The 7,850-nt window shown below is 36.6% G+C and overlaps 1 protein-coding gene across 5 annotated transcripts in view; it reads right to left on the reverse strand.

The window, feature by feature from the left end:
* The window catches only part of LOC138207297 (microtubule-associated protein tau-like), a 116,541-nt gene extending 109,922 nt beyond the window's left edge, over window positions 1–6,619 (reverse strand). For 3 of the 5 annotated variants that reach the window (XM_069164424.1, XM_069164426.1, XM_069164427.1), the window contains exon 1: window positions 6,482–6,618. The gene's annotated coding sequence lies outside the window, so the exon portion shown is untranslated. Of the gene's footprint in view, window positions 1–6,481 lie in introns of all 5 variants that reach the window. The other 2 variants (XM_069164425.1, XM_069164423.1) reach the window with 1 other exon arrangement.
* Window positions 6,620–7,850: the final 1,231 nt, after the last annotated feature.

The raw sequence follows: 7,850 nt of genomic DNA on the forward strand, positions 1-7,850 counted from the left end.
ATGCACTCCGAACTGCAGAAATTGTATCCAGTTTCCCAAACAAATTGTTTGATCAACCATATGTATCCTCTGGGAGGATTTTGGTACTGCCAATGGACATAAATGTTTCAATGTAAATACATTCACTATTCAGTACCATGGCCATTTTCACAAGACTGATATTGTTGTCTATTATGACATTAGACAACAATATCAGTCTTTGCTCATCAAAATAAAATTCTGTCAGCCCCAGGTGTACTGGTCAGCATGAACACTATGTTAGAAAGGTCACTTATTTAAGTGTTGGCATACTTCTATGTATGCAAAATGTTTCCATGTAAACATTTGCATATGGTTCTGATTATTACAGTCAGTTTCACAAATCATTAAACATCTCATATTTCAATGCCAATATTTATAAAAACAAATCACCGCTTATAATTTTTGGTGTTTGACTTTACATTTACTCATCACTGAGTTGACTCATGACAACCATACACTTTTTTTTTTAATGTATGCATAAAAAAAACCTTACATTACAAAATGTGGGTTTTATCATATCTCTTTAGAAACTATATTATTTTGCACTATGTACACTTAACATCCAGGTCAATTCACAAACATGAGCAAAGCATACAAAGAAAAAACTTTGCTCTTACTGCGCTGATAGTGAGAGTACAACGCCTGTTACAACAAGCACTAAGTAGAGGTCAATGGCAGCAACAAAGATGATCATGTTTTCAGGATTATTCATCGACGTGAAATCAGCCTGCAACTTTACAGCTTTTGCAGTTTTGAACTTCCCCACGTCAATAAGTCATTAACTAAGCGTTGTTTAACACAAATGTTTCATTCCTACCAAAGGAAGGTAAACAACAAGCTACAACCTGCGCTAAAAAGATAACACTGGTCTCTGTGCAAAGTCGACTCTGAAATGTTTAAAAAGTGCAACACTGAAAAGAAATATTGCAAAAATATTCAATAACTTATTCTTTTTTACTGTAATGTTACCAAATCACTTCACAAGTCAATGAACTTATGTTGTTTTTTTCCCTAACATAAATTCCTCAAAATATGCAAAAACATATATACATATACAGCCACATTTGTAGAGTTGTAGTTCAAGGATCAAGGAAAATGGTCAAGGTCCAGCCATATACTAGGTTTTACATCTGGGGCTAGCGCATAGATGTGTCCTCTAGTAAATGCACAAACACACAGAGAGTGAAATAAAAACTACAATCCCATTTCCCAAACAGTTGGGACAGTGTAAAATGTAAATAAAAACAGAATGCGATGATTCACAAATCTTGTATACACTTATTAAATTCAAAATAGACAAACAGATGATCAAATGGTGAAAATGTTTTTAGTTTTATGAAAAATATATGCCCTTTTTGGATTTTATGTTAGCAACACGTCTTAAAGAAGTTGGGACGGGGGCATGTTTACCACTGTGTTGCATCACCTCTTCTTTTAACAACATTCTGGAAAAATCTGGAAATCATTCCCAGATGTTCAAGCTACCAATGCGATTTACACTAATGCATCCCTATACCATCACGGATGCTGGCTTCTGAACTGTGCGCTGATAACAAGCTGAATGGTCCCTCTCCTCTTTAGCCCAGAGGACGCAGCGTCCATGGGTCATGTTTATGTATGGTTTCTTCTTTGCATGATAAGAGTTTCAACCAGCATTTTTGGATGCAGCGATGAACTGTGTTCACAGACAATGGTTTTTGGAAGTGTTTCTTAGCACAGACAATCATTTCTGGCTGTTTTTTTTTAGGTGTTGCCTAAGGGCCCGAAGATCACGGCCATCCAATACTTTTTTCAGCCTTGTCCTTTGCACATAGAAATTACTCCGGATTCTCTTAATCATTTAACGATATTATGTACCGAAGATGATGATATCCCCAATTTGTTTGTGATTTTACATTGAGGATCATTTTTCTTAAATTGTTGCACTATTTTCCCATACAGTTTTTCACAGGGTGGTGAACCCCTTCCCATCTTCACTGCAGAGAGACTGCCTCTCTGGAATGCTGTTTTTATACCCAATAATGTCACTGACCTGTTGCCAAATAACCTAACTACTTGTAGGATGTTCCACTTGGAGTTTGTTTTTTAGGGTTACATAACTTTTTCATTTGTTTGTTGACTTTTTTGAGACAAGCTGCTGGCATCAAACAGAAAATGAGCATATATTTTTGATAAAATAAATACAACATTTGGTATTTTGACTTTGGTCTATATTTAATCAAATATGGGTTAACATGAATTGCAAATCATTGCATTCTGTTTTTATTTACATTTCACATACTGTCCCAACTTTTTTGGAAACAGGGTTGTAATTAAGTACAGCAACAACAAGCATTGTTAAAAGTTAGTTCAAAGAAGGGGATGGACTAGGAGTGTGGAAGTAGTTGGGTTACAAAAAAAATCAGATGTATAATTAACCACAGCAATATATTAGTTTACACTAAAGTTTCGAAGGCAAAATGTTACATTTATTCTAAAATATATAACTTTAACATGTATTTTTTTTCCATTGAGTGTTCTTGAAACTAACAATAAAATATTTTTCAGTATTTTGTCATATTGTCAAGAATATTATCAGAGAAATACCCTGAAATATGACCGTCATTATTGGTATCATTATTATTATATTAGAGCCGTATCACCAACCCCAACTGGAAACTGCCATCTTAAAGTCTTTCCACTGATATTCTGTGGGCTTTAGGTCTGGGCTTTTGCTTGGTCAAAGGACGATCAGAGACTTGTTCTGAAACTCCTCCAACATTGTCTGAGCCATTTCCTTTCATTCATTGTATTAAGCTACATTTATCCTTCCTTCAGTTCTGACCAGTCTCCCTGTCCCAACTACTGAAGGTGGCCCCAAAGCATGATGCTGCCACTTCCGTGCTTCACTATCAGGACAGTATTATCAGGTGATGAGCATTGCCTGGTGTTTACCTGACACAATGCTTGTATTTCTGCCCATATCTTTGAGTTTTTGAATCATTGAACAGAGAATATTTCCCTCAAGCTTACTGAATTATTTAAGTGTCGTTTGGCAAGCTCCAAGCAGGCTGTCATTTGCCTTTTACTCTGAATGGCTTATATCTAGCTGCTCTACCATGAAGGCCTGATTGATGGCGTGCTACTGAGATGTTTGTCATTTCAGCAGGTTCTTCCATCTCTGCAAAGGACTTCTAAAGCTCTGTAAGAGTAACTACCGGGTACCTTGTCACCTCCCTCACAAAGGACCCATTTGCTTGGTTACTCAATTCGATCAGACGGTCAACTCTATGAGGAGTGCTCGTGGTTCCAACCCAACCCAACAACTACGCTCCTAAAAACACACTGAGCTTCAGAAATTATTTTATACCTTTGCCCTGATCTATGCCTCAGCTGTTTTATCATGGGGGTCTACAGAGAGTTTCTTGGGCTTCATGGCTTAGGTTTTTCCCTAACATGCAGTGTCAATTATGGGACATAGATGTGTGCTATTCTTAACTGTGTCCAATCCATTTATATTGCCCAAGGTGAACTCAAGTACTCAACATTATAATTACTAAAGCTAACAAGTCACACTGGACCACAATTTAATTAATAATAATAATGAATTTAATTTTTGCTTTTTAATAAATTTGAAAAAATAAATAAATAATGGTTTTACTTTGTCATAATGGGGTTTTGAGTGTAGATTAATACCAAGAAATGCCAATTTTGTTTATTATATAACAACATTTATAAGACACTAAACTGTGGAAATATTTAATGGTCCAATAACTCTCTGAAGTGCCATTACTGCCATTTCATTGAAGAAAAATGTCCAGCAATAGGAGCGGGTTTGCTATTCTACTAGTATCATACATTCAATATCCTTATCAAAGGTTCTCATTCATAATAACTGTTTTTATCTTTATCATGGCATTGTCCCTTGAATGGACATGTCAAGGGCTTTCACATTAAATCAGATAGTGGAAAATAAAAAGTTTTCTCAAATGTACAGTATAAAGTCTACATCCATAACATCCTGATAAACTAAACACTGTCTCATAACGACACAATCAAACACTTTGCTCTAATGATGGGTGTTTGATATATTTAGATTTTTGCTGCACCATTTACAAGGTTTCTTTAATACTAAATTCTAAAAGGTGACTTTGCTAAATTATGTAGCCCTAAACTAAGGTCTCAGAAGTAAGAAGAGTGTCCTGGCCATCAGACAACATGGTCCACCTTCAAGGTTTGACAAATGGTATAGAAACTATTCCAGACTATTTAACCTATACAATTTATGTACTGAACAATATAAGCTAATATAAGAGTCCATGATAGTGCTAAGTGGAAAAAACAAATAACTCGTAAATATGACCGTGTTTTAAGGACAATATTATTCTTGCATTGGGGAGGATCTCTACATAAAAGACTTTTGAGAAATGATTATTCTTAAAATGGATATAGACCAAAAAAAGACCAAATATATCCAGTGGAGATACAGTATTTACTGTTACTTTTTTCAGCTAGAACAGAAGTGAGTGCTGTGGCCTTTGTCGCCAGGAAAAGACCAGATTTGCACACCAAAGTCCCAAACAAACCTCCTGCAGTGTCTGATTAAGACAGCTGGAGGGCTGTTGACACAAAAACAGTGTATGAGCTATTTACTCATCATTTACTCACATACACATTAATGACCAATCAGTACCAAAACATAAGCCCCCAACACCACCATCACTACCACCATATCTAATGCTACCCCCAAAATAATCATAGTGTAAGATTATTAGAATAGAAAATATATTGTAAAAAATGAATTTCTGTTCACACAATGTTTAAGATAATAATTCAGATCAATGACAGACTATTTATTGTCGTACATAAGTGAAATTTTTGTTTACAATAATCAGTGATAGGTTAAAAATGTTTCATGTCAGAAGAACTATGGTAACAATTTTGAGAATATCGATCAATCCTGCAAATCATTTTAGTTTTTCAAGTATTTTCTGCTTTTCGGTGTTTTGTATCATTATTGTTCAGACAAATCAACACATTTGAAGAAGTCCCATTGGGGAAGTACAGTATTTCTCGCTGCATTTTATGGACCAAACGGTTAATTGATTAATTGAGACAATGGTTGGCGGATAAATTGTTGATGAAAAGAATTGCTTGTGGCAGCCCAAAGAATAAATAATTCATTAGACATGATGGTGAAATATAGCGTGACATATGTCTGATACATGCAGAGGAAAACACATATAAAAATACACGTTTTCAAATTTGTATCCAGAGCCCAGACTTTCCAAAGACACCAAGCATGTCAGGCTGACATGTACAGTATAAGACGAGGAACCACCAGAATATGCCCACTGTAATGGTGCAGGCACGTGTCTTGGCTCCAAAGATTTTACTTAGCGTTGCATCATTTAGCTTCGGTAAAGACCTGCAACCATCACATAACACAGAGAACAGATACTACAGTGTTTACTGAAACTTCAGAGCCACATCGACTTCAAGTGTAGATTTAAGATTTTCATTCTACTGTAGTATTCCCATGCGTGCTGTGATGGTGGCCTAATTCTTTAAGAGCCAGTCCATTCGTTACCACCAACTACAGTGTTCAATTTAACATGTGAAATAGACTGAAGTCAGAAACAGCGAGTGAGGGCAAAATATGAGCATAGATGGAACAATGTGTACTAATCCACACAGAGACAGAGGATGCAGTATGTGGCTGTGTATGTATGTGTAGAGTGTGTGTGTGTGTGTGGGGGGGGATATTATTTTATAATGGCAGGCTTAGTCGCTATAGAACATCAGAGGATCTTCCTAAATCTGGAGTAACATAAAAAAAAAAAAAAAGAAAAACCTTTACATAACAAGGTCCTGGCTGGTCTGGAGATGCAACTGTTTGTCTTCATACTCCCACCGTAAACACAGAGAGGTACCTCTACAAAGCATCATCTCTAGCTTACTGTAAGCCCATATTACAATATTGTCATAATAGTAGAAGTAGTATGAAAAAATATTACAGGCAATCAGGCCACCACAATGTATACACTCATGAATGATCATCGAGGAGCACTCAACACTATTTTTGGAGTACCTACTATGGCCTATCCCGACTGCGGCACCACCATAACAAAGAGACACGAATCCACGGACCTCTGCATTAGACACAGACCCCCCCCACCCCCCCCCCCACCCCCGCCACACACACACACACACACACACACACACACACACACGATCTTCTGCTTCCATTGTGATGGGAAGCACAGAGATGTCTAAACGGTTGTTCGCCATACAGCGAGCTAAATATAGGCTCATATACATGCCACTGCAGCGGCAGACCTCAATAACGCCGTAAAAATGATAAAATCATACATTTATGACGGCATGAGAAGACAGTGCAGTGTGACGATGCAGGGAAACAAGTCACGCGATGACACATCCTAAAGTAGACTTAAATCGTAAAACAAGCCTCTTTACTCACCGTTTGGATGTGTCCCGTTTCTCCCGCTATGCGTGTACGCGTTTGTGCGTGTGTAACAGTCAGAGTGTGTGATGGAGAAAATCTATCCACCTTTCGGTGCTTGCAGAGCAGACTGGTGCCAGGACTCAGACGCAGGCCACGCCCCTTTCCCCCAACCTGCACAGCCAATCAGGAGCCGGGAGCAATAAAAAAAAAAAAAAAAATGAGCCTCTGAATCTGCAGGCAGCAGAGGCTGATGCCGCCTTCATGTTCCGCCGTAAATATGAGTGTTCGTTTGACGATTTATTTATAGATTCTTGACACGTCACAGTATATCTAAGATAAAATAGACAAAAACACTATTTGTGTCAGCTATTGTTATGTTAATAAACAGTAGGCTATTGTTATAATACATTAAAAGCAATAATTTTAGGCACCTTACAGAAATGCACCCTGGTCCTAGTATTTTCATCAAGTGGAATATCGGTCATAGCTGAGTAGATTATGGTGTGGTATGTATGGTATGGTATGGTATGGTATTCAAGTATTCTGGGGCTCAGTTTACAAAGTGTAGCTATAATTCAATATTGTAAACAAAAACTAAACCGTTCTCTGCGGGTTAATATTGATGTATAATAATCAATGCAGCAAAATGCAGTTTAACAGCTAACCACATTGAGGAAGATGCATAAAGTTATTATCCAGTGTATAAAGTTAAATTAATGTACACTGTGATGAACAATAAACCAAGAGCGTCGTAATGTAAGTGGGGAATTAATTGTTCAAAATTAACAATGAACCAAAATTTTAACTTTTAAAAGTAAATGCAGCCATGTTTTAAAGTAGAAATGACATGTACTGTGTGGACAGAACCAGGAACAGTATGTACAGTAGAATTAGTAGAGGCCAAGTTCAATATGGTGAGAGTTAAACAAAGATTAAGTTAAATATAGATAAAGTGCAAATAGAAAACTTTTGCAGCATGGAGGCGGGTTTCCTGTAGTATGCACTGCACCCTCTTTAAATATGATGACATCACAACATGGTCAAATTGCCATACACTCTAACATCTCTCACATTTCTCTTCTTGTTCTTGCACATTGCAATACAATCTTGTATCTGGTCTCTCAGACCAAGTCTCTCCTAATTGAACTGAGGTTAGAAGGTCCTATTGTTTTTTTAAGGGTTATTTAATTTATGTTCAAAATATAAAAAAAAAAAAAAAAAAAAAAAAAAAAAAAAAAAAATTAAAGCATGCACAGATTATTTGCTCTTCTACCTGTGGATTCTACTACTATATTAATTCAATAGATAGTAAAATGACTCAAAAAAAAAAAGAAAATAACCTAAACATTGATCTGAAATCCATCTGCATGCTACAGTACTTATC

Source organism: Embiotoca jacksoni, unplaced genomic scaffold (genome assembly GCF_022577435.1).
Source record: "Embiotoca jacksoni isolate LCO1_2020_lvr unplaced genomic scaffold, fEmbJac1.0.p SCAF_31, whole genome shotgun sequence".
In the NCBI taxonomy this organism is placed as follows: Eukaryota; Metazoa; Chordata; class Actinopteri; family Embiotocidae; genus Embiotoca; species Embiotoca jacksoni.